Here is a 12,287-nt window from a genome sequence, read left to right as displayed (position 1 = left end):
AACCTCTCCTGCAGGCCAGATGAGTAGCACAGGGCTAGTCTTCAAGCCAGATCCTGAGATCCTGTGGGTGGGGTTATTCTGTGGGCCAGATCTAGCATTGAGTTAGTGTGTGAGGTCAGTCTGTGGGAGTGATCCAGCCCAGCCCTATGTGCTAGATCTGGCCACAGACATGACTGGTATGATCTGATGTACAGGGCCACAGCAGCCACCCTGCAGTGCTCCCTGCAGGTCCAGACATTTGATGGTGGGAGTGCGGTGGCAGTGTTAATTGCTGTGTCTCTCTGGAAGCTACAACAATTAATGCTGCCACTGCCCTACCACCACCAAATTTCCAGACCCATAGAGAGCTCCAGAGGCCAGGTTAAGCCAATAGGCTGGAGGTTGCAATGCTCACCACTGGTTCAGAAATAGTATTCCTGCATTTGTGTAGGGGTTTGGACTAGATCAATGGGGGCCAGTCTTTTTGGCTGGCATGCTACAAATTAGTGTCATAACCTCCCCAAGTGCCATTCCAATCCCCTTCCCTTGCCCAGTCTACTGCTTTGCTTTCTGCTCCCAGCCCTGATAAGCTGTTCTTCTTTCTGCCCTATCTGCCACTGCATTCCCTGTCCCCTCCCTGATCTGCCACGTACCCAAGCCACCCATGTGCTGCAAGTTGGCCACCCCTGCACTAGAAGACCCTTGAAGTCCCCTCTGTTCTTATAATCAGCCTTGAAAATGGTTTAGAAGCCTATGAGACTAACAAAGCTGTCATGTACAGCCTTACGTTGCAGTACCAGTCCTTCATCTATTTGCATCTTTTAAACCAGCATTTCTCAACCTGTGGGTTGTGACCCCAAAGTGGGTCGCAAGAATATTTCAAAGGGTCACAAGCACCAGAAAAATGAGCAAAAGCACAGATGTCTCCTTGCAGGTTGGCAGTGTTCTAGCCCACAAGGGGCTCCTTGGGGCATGGCCAGCCAGGCAGGGTCATGGAAGCAGCACCAGCAGCCAAATGAAGGTAAGTATATGAGGAGAGGGAGTTGGAGGGCCATGGGTTGAGGACTGTCGGGGTCATAGTGGGGCAGCGTGTGCATGCATGTGTGTGCATGTGGAGGGGATGGGGAAGGTTGGGAAGAAAGGCAGATGCCTGCTGGCACTGGGGGAAGGTGGCCTGGCACCGAGACTGGCAGAGCAAGGCACTGTGGGTCTGGTACCGGCAGGGCCAGGGGGGTGTGGGTCAAGACAAGCTATCAATCTCTGCAAATGGGTCCTGGTAAGAAAAAGGTTGAGAACCACTGTTTTAACATTATCTTAAACAGGAAATGTCTCTATCTGTGTGTGATCAGGGCCCTGACTTCACCTGCTGTCTCTAGGGTACATCTGCAATATAGGTGATTAATTAAAATAGGACACCCATCTGGATTAAGCCTGAGTAGTTGACCAAAGATGCAGGGTCTGGCAGCGTGTTCATGTTAGGATGTGGAGTCAGCTATTTCAGTGGTGCAATCCTGTCTGTATACAAAGAATGTGCAAAGTCCTGTTTCCTGGAACACGGGAGGAGTCAAATGAGCCCTCGCTCCAGCACCAGACCTCTTTCAGGCTCCCTCTGAAAGCTTTTTCGGCAGGCTTGTATTAGCAGCTGTCTCACTTTCTCGCTCCCTGTCCCCTTGACTCTTTCTCTGTCACACACATATACACAAACACTGCTCGGCAAAACCATACCACATAGATGAGACTTGCACACACCTGTGTTTTGCCCAGTGACAAGCCTAACAGCCTCTGCTAACTATCTCACATGAAGGCCCTAGGATATGCCTGCCAAGGATAGGCCAAGGAGATTTAACTCAACCTGCAACAGGGGCCTTGGATGCTGCTAAAGCATAAATAGGAGTTACTGTTATCTCCATTTATTATAAACTGCAAACTAATGGCTCTCAGCCTGCCACCCAGTGCAGCTGTTAGCTGGCATGTTGTTTCTGATGAGTCTTTCTCCACAAATGAGAGTGCCAGATCTTCTGCAGACGAAAGCAGCTTTGCTCCTTCCAGTGCTCTCTCCTCCCCACCTCACTTCCCTCTAGCCCAGTGGTTCCCAACGTTTTTTTCTGCAGCCTCCTGCTGGGAGTAGAGCGCAGTGGTGGCAGCCCAGAGTAGCTCCTGGTGCAGTGAGGCTCCTCTGTGTGTGGTGCTGCCAGCATTGCCCCCACAACTCATTTAGGTCACAACCTGAGGTTGGGAACTGCTACTCTAGCCTCTCACCAGACAGTATGTTCCTCTTTGGCTTCCCTTTCTAAGAGTCTGGTTACTTTGATTCTTGTACAGCACAGACTTGTTTCTGTGGCTCAGAGCACCATTTTCCTTTCACATTAAGACCATTACAGTTAAGGATGAACCTAAGCGCCAGTTGACAAGTCACCAGAGGGACGTTGAAGGTAAATCTTTCTTAAGTAGGTTTATTCCTCCTGCTGCATTGCTACACTCAGACCTCAGATGGATGCTGAGCTTTTTAAAAAACAATCATGAACCCCAAGACGAATGTACAGGGGAAACCCCCCCCCCAAAAAACCCCCAACAGAATCAAAAACTACCAGCCTTCTTTCACTCCTAAAGTCCAACTACCTGTGAAAGATATTAAATTCAGGCCTGAGTCCATAAAAAAAATTAGCCAAGAAAACTGAGCCACTGTCATATCAGTTTTATATACTTACCAGGGTGAGTTTGTGCTAAAGGTTTTGTGCCATAAGGATGGGTAAATAGAGCATGGAAGGTTTTTGCTCATGGGGTTGGGGATGGAAGGGCTGTTTTATCTAGACTTGCAGGGAAATGTCAGACAGATCAAGCCCTCTCTTATTGTTTGAAAAGAGTTGTGGCAGATCCATACACCTTGTGTGAGGGGTTTTAGACAGCCATCCAAGCAGGGGCTTCTCAGCCATATAAATTAGCAAGAACCGACAAGGAAGTCCTATCTTGCTCAGATGTGCTTAAGTACACCAGCTCTGGACAACTCAGTGTCATAGACACAACCAGAATATTTTTGCCTCAGCTGCCTTTAAAAATTTCTCTATAGTTCATGCAAAGGCTTATGGGGTCTATTGCGAACAAAAGGAGTCCACTGCATACAATTAAGCTTGAAAAGGGATACCCTTTGTAAGGAGGAAATGAGGTAGGTGATTAGCTCATCAGGTCAAGTATGAGAACAAGAATGCAAGTTTTTCATTATGACATCACATGAAACAAGTGAAATGCCTAAAGCAATGATTCTCAACCAAGATGCAGGGCCCCTCAGGGTGTCACCAGATCTTCTGAAAGGTCCCCTAAGGTGTAAGGAGCTAAGCAGATAAACTAAGCAGCTAAGCGCTGACTCAGGCTTAACCCTGCTTGGATCGTCCTGCATCCCCACTGCTGCTAGGAAGTTAGCACTGTAATATATAAATTAGTATTTGAAATTGGGTCACTCAATTCACACACGTTTGGAGGGGTGCCTTGAGACCAATGAGGGGGCATACCTTGAGTCCAAACAGGTTGAGAACCACCAGCCTTGAGAAACTAAAGTGCATTATATTAAGTCTGTTACACTGATCAGCCAGACATGCAGTCTTGTACTAAAAATCATGATCTCTTGAGAGAGAGAGGGAGAGATTCATAAGATCTATGTTTAATGAAGCCACATTGACTGGCATTACTTATATTTTTAGCCTCTACTTCTTCATTGATGGAGTCCTGAATGAACCATTTCACTATTTTGCTCAAGACTGACATGAGGGTGACCAGTCTGTAGTTCAGTAGGTCACACCTTTTATATTCTGGAATTTCCCCAGCTTTCCAGGAAAAGCTCAACTGAAAATTGATACGAGTGGTTGCAAAAGCTCCTTAGCTAGTTGCTTGCAGACTCTTGACTGTATCCTCCTCAAGGCTATTAATTTGAAAGTGTTTAATTCTAATAGATTGCTGTTGCTCAAGCAGGCAAATTTAGCCTGGAAAACGTTCTGCTCCATGCACAATATCACATGGAATGGATATATCTACCTGCTTTACTCCAAATACAGAAAGGAAATGCATTGAAGGTGTTGATATTTTCTATACCATTGTTTATGCTTTTTGCCACCTGCATCTAGCAATGAACCTGTGTCTGAGACCCAAGAACCATTTTTGATTCCCAAAGACTGGTTTCTGTTTTTAACCCTACTGGCCACTGGAATGGAATTGATTCTTTTAGCTTCCCTTATTAGTTGCCTACATTTTTAAATGTAACATATTCATTGTCATTAAGTTTCATAACTTCTCCTTCTTCACCAATCTTTGTTTAGCAGGATGAGGTCCAATATTAAATCACCCCATGATGGGTGCTTTCTGTATTAGGAAAACATAATTATTAATAAAAACCCTAAGGACATTTTATTATTGATCGTATGAGATGCACAGCCAATATCTCCCAGCTCAGTCTTTCTGAGTAAGACATTAGGATCAGGATGAGGAGTTTTATAAGAGCATACATTTAGGGAGTGCAGCCATAGAAGTAATAGTGATGCCGCTCTATTTGGCTTCTAGAAGTCAGGTGCCTCTATTTTGGAAACAGAAATTCACTCACTATTAAGCAGCTGTCTCATCCACAAATCTCATGAGTGAGACCAAAGACTGGCCCATGAAGATATTAATTCCTCTTCTCTCCAGAGGGGTTTTCTTTGGACAGAGCAGTCCTGTAATAAATACACCCGTGACTTAAGTCAGATGATGAAGCATGGTGAGCATGCCCCATCCATCACCATCTGAGTCTCAATGCAACATAATGAATGCAAATTGACATATGTGGGAGCAAAGCTTGTGGGCTGTACCTAAAGGTTGGGAGCTTCTGTACTGGAAATAAGCTACTTAAAAAAGAACTTGAGAGTCACCACAGATAACAGCCTCATCATAAGCACTGAAAGCAAGTTTATCCAATGAATTTTTAATGCAAAAATGCAGCAGAAGAACAGGGAGCAGAGCACAGCACCCAAGGTTCTCTCCGAGCAGAGTGCCTGCCTCACTGTGCTGCAAAGTCAGGCTCCTTCTGGCTCATTTTCTTCAGCTCAGGGTTCTAGCATCCATTTTCCCCCAGTGGTTCACGTTCCTCCCAAGGAAGAAGAGAGGGATGCCCTGAGTCCCGTCTGGCCCACGGCCCGGTAATTAAAGCATTCTCCTGGGAAGTGAGAGGTGTGGGTTCAAACCCTTCTGACTCAGTGACACCTCCAACTCAGGTCTTGTACTTGCTGGGCAAGCCCCATACCCACTGGGCTACTGAACAAATGGTGGGTAGGTCCCTCCTTTCCCCATTGCTCAGCCTGGTTTTTCCCTTTCCAAGTCTCTAATTCCTTAGGCAGACTATGCACATCACAGACAGACCAGCATAGCGTGACCATCATAGAGGACATTCTGGTTTTCTGCTACTCTGTCCTCTATTGATATGAAACCCAACACCATTATGTCCTCTATTTTATGTCCCCTATTTTTCTCCTACCGAGAAAAATAGAGAACATAAAGGTTTTCATAGATTTCATAGATTTTCATAGACATCAGGGCTGGAAGGGACCTCAGGAGATCATCGAGTCCAGCCCCCTGCCCCAAGGGCAGGAAGTCAGCTGGGGTCATAGGATCCCAGCAAGATAAGCATCCAATTTACTCTTGAAGGTGTTCAATGTAGGTGCTTGAACCACCTCCGATGGCAGGCTGTTCCAGACCTTGGGGGCTCGGACAGTAAAGAAATTCTTCCTTATGTCCAGCCTGAAACGGTCTTGCAGGAGTTTATGACCATTCGATGTTGGGTTTCATATCAATAGAGGGCAGAGGACAATGGCCACCCTAAACCAGGATCACCGAACATGTAGACTGAGGCTGACTACTGCCAGCCTGTGCCATAGGCCAAGTCTAGGTGACTGTGCTGCACTGCTTTTGAGCATACCAAATAAGCCAAACTTAGTGACTTGGAGATCTTCCCAGGTCAAAATGGAGACACAAGAAGAATCCAAATGCCTTTAGTTGTTCTGTAGCAGCTGCATGGGGTAAAATAGCATTGTGTTTAGAGACAGTGACACCTAACAGGCTAGGTAAGTGTATATTAAATATGTTGGAGGCAGAATAAAATTTGGGGCATGGACTCTGCCAAAACAGTCGACACATTGCTACTCTGTGCCCCACAAAAAAAATGTCCCAGAGAGAGGTCAGATTTCAGAAGGCAAAGTAGGAAGTAAAATGCATAAGCAGCTCTTTCTGCAATGCAGACTATGGTACACAGAAGGTCAAGCCAGATGAGCACAATGAAACTTTCTGGCTTTACCATCTCTGGATCACTGACAGAAAGCAGGAGGGAAGTCAAGGTTGGGAATAAGTGCTCTCCTACCTCACTGTTGACCTGAAAGCTAACGTGTTTACAAAGTGGATATGCACCAACCACTGTGGGTTAAACATTTATTAGAGGAGGACGGGGATAGCTTTGAAGCTTAGGACTAGGGCCTGGATCTTTCCATAACTGTTCAGACCTAACATTGACACATCTGTTGTGTGATTCCACGTATTACTTCTACTGTATAGGCTGAGTAATGGTCTCACCCCAGTGCCCTTGTCACAAAAGTCAACACAAATCAGAAATCAGCTCCCTTGCTGGCAGTCCAACCTGAGAGGTTTAGGACCGAAAGGGTTTTAGAGGTCCTCTTCTTCCTAGCAGCCCCTCCTCCCAAAGTAGAAACATTTCAGCCAAGGGAAGTATGGGAGCAGCTGGCCCTTGTTGGTCCATGCTGTACTTGTTCTGGGACTCAGAAGAGATATTGGTCTCCCTTGCTGACAATAGGGGCCCTCTTATGAACAAAAAACCGATAATAAGTAACATCTGTTTCAGGGAGCTCCAGAGCACGACTAGATTTTCCACATGGATCTATTTTCAAAAACACATGCGTTATTTAAAAAGTCTGCTGCAAGGCTGAAAAGAATGAACACCAGTATCATTGTAATTTATAATATTATTTATTATATTGTGCAACCAGTGCTGAGGAAGACCCCACTGTTTTAGGCACTGTACAAACAGATAGCAGTAATGCTGCACTGGCCCCAGAGAGGCTGCAGTTCACGATTTGGCAATATACAGTGAGCATCATACAAAAGGTGCAGGGCCAGGGAGGATGAGGTAACAGGGACTTTGTGACTGCAGGCTGCTAAAGTGGGGCATTCTAGCTGGAGAAAAAAAAGAGATGGGAGGAAGAATCTGACCCTGTATCAAACACAATACTTCAGGATAAAACACAACAAGGCAGGTTTCTCACCCTGTCAGGAAGGATCCATTTCACCCCACTGCCTCCTACATATGTTTATACAATTGAGCAAGGGTCCTGGCTGCATTTTGAACCCCATGCTACACAGTGACATCCCCTGTGGCTCCTACCTGCCTCTCTGTCTGTGACATATGGCAGAAGATGTCACATCAGATGTCCAGCAGGTCTTGCTGCCTGCACCAATGACACAACCCATCCCTGCTGCTCCACGCTGCAATGGTACCATGTTCCCAGACAGTTCTGTTCAAGCCAGTCTCTTTTCCATGCCCTGCGAGTGTGGCCAAACTAGGACAACATAATAATATGCAGTCCTACAATCTCATACTGTGATTCCCAACAGCTTTTACACGTCATGCAAGACAGGGCTACAACAGTGTTTGGACAAGAGTTCTTTAAGAGATATATATGTGCTGGAGGCAGGGGTGAGGGGCAGTGTCTCATTAGGTAGTGCTCTACATCATTATGAAAGATGTGTATTTAAAAAAGTGCCAGAAACTCCAGCTTGGATCTGGACCCCATTGTACTAGGCACTGCACAGTACAATGCAACCTCATTATAACCACCTGTAGGGGGCTGTCTCATGGCCAGTCTAATCATTGGCCCACCCACCTGTCTAGGGCAGTCCACCCACCTACTTCGCCTGCCACACCTTTGATGTAACCAATTAGTAGTTGTTCATAAGGTGGGAGGCTGCCCATTTTACTCTCTGATGCCAAGGGTATAATACACGGATCCAAACCTCCCCTTATATCATGTCCCATGCCGGATGGTATCACTATGTAGCTCTGGCCCCAAGATAAACCTCATTCCATGCCTGCCTGATGTCCAGACTCCACCTGGATTCCTCCTACTCAGGCAGACTAATTTCTGCCCTCACACTGAGCTGCAAGGTCCCTGAAACCTTCTCCCCCCCAGCAATGGTACCCTCTGGGACCTTTGGCCACACAGGCCCTGGCCTCAACTCCAGGCCGGTTGGAAACCCAGGCCCTCAGCTCTGGGCGGCATCCCTCACAGTTGGTGCTCTGGCCCTTTGACCGATCTAGTCCTAGTCCCAGCATTGACCAGTCAAGGGTTTCTCTGATCAGGTTAGAGAGCTGCTCACCCTCTCTCCCTCATACAGATCCACCTTCCTGGGCCCCTCCAAACTCAGCTCACTCAAAGATGGCCTATGCACTTTGGGCCCTCATATGGGCCCTGCTCTATGCAGCCCATGTGCAGTCCTTCAGGCCCATCCATGCAAGCCCTACTCTAGGCAGCCTTCTCACTGCTTTCACTCACACCCTCACTGGGCCCAATACACTGCCCCCTCACTAGGGCTCTTGGCCTTACGCCCCTTGGGTCTCAGGCCTGATTTCATAGCCATTAGGGCTGGAAGGGACCTCAGAAGATCATCAAGTCCAGCCCCCTGCCCCAGGGGAAGGAAGTCAGCTAGGGCAGGAAGTCAGCTGATGACATGCCTGGACCCCTTGCCTGTCCCCTCTATGCGATAACCCACCAAGTCATGGGGGCTGAGACTATATGGTTCTCCATACTTGCTGTTTGCTAGGGAGGCACTGGTGTGGCATTTCCTGGGGACCACCCACAACAGGCAGCCCCACTGCACCATCCTACCCCAGCAGGGTATAGTTTTAGGTCATGCCCCTAGACCAGGAACTTCCTCCATCCCCGTAGTTCCTACCCTTGAGCTCCAGGTGTTGTGGGAACAGCAGCTCCAGCTGGGTAATGTTATCCCTCTGACTCCCTGCAGCAACTGCCTGTTTAGGTCTGAGGGCCTGCTTTATAGTGAGGTTGCTTAGCCCCATCCTCCAATCCAGGAGCCCTCTTCCGGTCATGTGCCTGCCTCCTTAAGCCACACTGCACCTGGGGGCTGCTCCACAGCCTGCTAAAGCCTCTTAAAGTGGCAGGCAGCAAAGGTGCCCTGCCACACCAACCTTGTTTACAAAGTTTCAATGGTTTCAGTGAAAATGAGCCTCAGCAAATTGGCCAACCCTGTTATAGTAAACACCTTCCATTAATTAACTCTTCTCCTACTCCCATGGGAGTATGTTATAAGGAAGTTGCTTAAGCATATGGTCTCCACTCTGCAAAGCATGCAACTCATGAAGACCATTAACACACCTACTGCCTGAGCAAAACACCACAAATTAACCCTTACAATCGTCATGTACAGCATAAGTAGAACTAGAAAGCATGTTTGATCATTATATGTTACTGCATGTCACATAGGCCCCCTCTTTCCTGCAGCCTGGGCAGCTCATGTGGCTGCTTTCTTGTAGATGAGGCAGCAGCAAAAAACCCCCACATAACTTAAAATGCAAACACACTGAATCCAGTGTCACACCAATATGCAGCAGATTTTACTCTCCCCTGTCTATCACACATAAACCACTTGCCTTTACTTTCAAAGGCCCTGCCCCAGCCCCACATCATGCCTCATTCAGTATGGAAACATCATCTCTCACCTCTGATTGGCTCATGTCACCAGACTGCATTGCCCAGCTTTTAAACTCTCAAACAAGGGCATTTGTGCCACCTTCTGCTGCCCCTTATGGCTGGGAGGAGTTCACCACAAACACTGGAAAACCACCTCAGCTGATTCCATCAGACTCCTCCCTCGGGCTCACCTTTGCCACCCGGCTGACAAAAACCATAACAGCCTGCCTCTGTGCCTTACTGACCACCTTGCCCGACTGGTTCTTAATACCGCTCCCTTGGTCTCTCTTTGTCTCCCCCGGTGTCTTCTCCTGTTGGCTCATGGCTTCTACTACAAATGGGCTCTATACACGTGCAGGGAGGCTGCTCTAATACACTGTAATTACAGTGCATCAGAGCAGACTCAAGCAAGTCTGCAGGAGCGTGGTAATTACCACTCTCCAGCAGACTCCAGCATCACATGTATCAGTGTCCCCATACTGAAAAATGGTGGGGGGCACTTTAAGCTAAAGCTCATTTGATGAGTTTTAGTTCAAAGTGCCCTGCCACCATTTTTCAGCATGGGAACACTAATATGCGTGATGCTCTGGGCACTTTTAATTAGTGTGGCTTGTGGAGCTGCACTAATTAAAGCATGCCCCCTCCCAACTTGCCGGAGCACATCTATAAACGCCCATTGTTTCTTCAAGGCTAGAGCCATTTTTTCCATCTGTTTCTGTGCAACACCTAGCACAATGGGGTTCATGACTAGGGCTTCTGGGCCTGCTGTAGTAGCAATGGGAACACCAATAATATAGAGAAAAGGAAATTGCTTACTGAAGTCAATACAAAATCATGTGTCTAAATTTTAATGCCGCTGGGCTGTGGTCTGTGTTTTATAGCAAATGACAGTTGGGTCCAATAGCTGTTGTGGCATGATACAATACAGCCAGATTAAAGAGATTTTGTTTCTTGGGCTAACATGGAACCAGACGCACCAAACTCCCCTATTGCACATGCACAGTCCACAAGGTCAGAAGCTGCCTGTCAAGCAGACTCTGGCAGTCAAACAAGCTCGCTGGAGTGTGATGGCATTCTTCCTTAGGCTGGGTACACTGCTTCCCCACATTTCTAGCCCCAGCTGATTTGGAAATTGAGAAGCTCACTACTGACCCAAAGCATTAAGTGCTGCAAATAGATAATAGATGCTCCCTATTCCTCATTGTCTCTATCACCTTGCTGTGTTTTTACTCACATCTGTCATTTTCCATTTTTCTTTTTTTCTCTAGGATTTCATTTATTTCTCTATATGGAAATCATTATTTTTGTTTGTTCCTGAGAGCATGGTAGGTGCTGTGAGAATATAGCTGTTAATCCAGAGGTGGGCAAGATCTGGCCCATCAAGTTATTCTGTCAAGCCTCCGGCAAGTCCCTTGGCTCCACCCAGCCCAGGTGTGGGGGGCAACCCCAGCTGTGTTGCGTGCAGCCAGTCCTGCCACCCCCAGGCACAGTTCTTAGCTATGCCAGGAGATGTATTGTGTGGGGCAGGGCAACACAGTGACAGGGTCAGGGTGGCACAGTGGCTGGACTTGGGTTCCCAGAAGCCCCTGTGGCAGCAGCTCGCTCTGCCCTCACACTTCTGGCTGCCACTGCCAGTGTCTCCATTGCTGTCGGACGTGGCCTCGCTGCCAAGGCACCCTGGCCTGTACACCCTGAACCCACCACCAGGGGTGCTGCATGGAGGGGGCAGGCAGGCAGGGAGACTGGCCCAGGATCCCCGTGGGCAGGGTGCACTCAGCTGGGTGGATGGGATGGGGCTGCAGGCAGGTGGGGAGCAGCATTCAGGAGCAGGATGGGCAGGTGGAGTTGGGGGCAGGGTTGCAGGGCAGTGATAGCATGAGGCTGGGGCCTGGGGCAGAGCTGCAATTTGCTGCCCACCTGTCCCTGTGATGGGTGCCAGTTCCACAGTCCCATCCCATATGCCTGGCGAAGCGCATCCTGCCCACGGTGGTCCTGGGCGAGTCTCCATGGAGACCCTGCCCACTCACTATGTCTAGCGCCCTCATTGATGGGTACAGGGCAGATGGGCCAGGGCCAGATAGGATCAATTGGCATCTCCCTGTCCCCCGCTCCCCCCCACACTTCCCTGCACTGCCCTGGCCGGTGTAAACAGCTGTGACAGGGGGCCAAGGCCAGGTCAGAACTGGCACCCCCAACCCTCAGCAGCTTACCAAAACTCCTTAAGTGGTTCTTCAGCCCAAATAATTGCCCACCCCAGTGTTAACCCCAGCCCAATACCCACTTGTACAAATCTATTTTGCCTTCCAACATTCCCTTTTCCAGTGCCAATCTGGGGCTGTCCCGAAGAAAGGAAGAAAGAGATGCAAACTGTATTTTGCCCATAAATTTGAAAACTCAATATTCAGTTGATTTCAACCAGCTTCTGCAGTCAGTTGGACATTTTTATAAACCTTCTGGGGAACTTTCCCCCTTTGTTTTTTGAAAAAAAAGTCGCAGGTTGGACATTAAAAATGTTTTGACTTGCTTTAATCCATAGAGTGTTGATTTCTTCTTCACTTCTGGAACTGAACAGCTGCT

This window comes from Crocodylus siamensis, chromosome 1, assembly GCF_052110815.1.
Source record: "Crocodylus siamensis isolate JL-2025a chromosome 1, ASM5211081v1, whole genome shotgun sequence".
NCBI lineage: Eukaryota > Metazoa > Chordata > Crocodylia > Crocodylidae > Crocodylus > Crocodylus siamensis.
The sequence above is the reverse complement of the archived record's forward strand: the minus strand, read 5'-3'. Positions refer to the sequence as shown.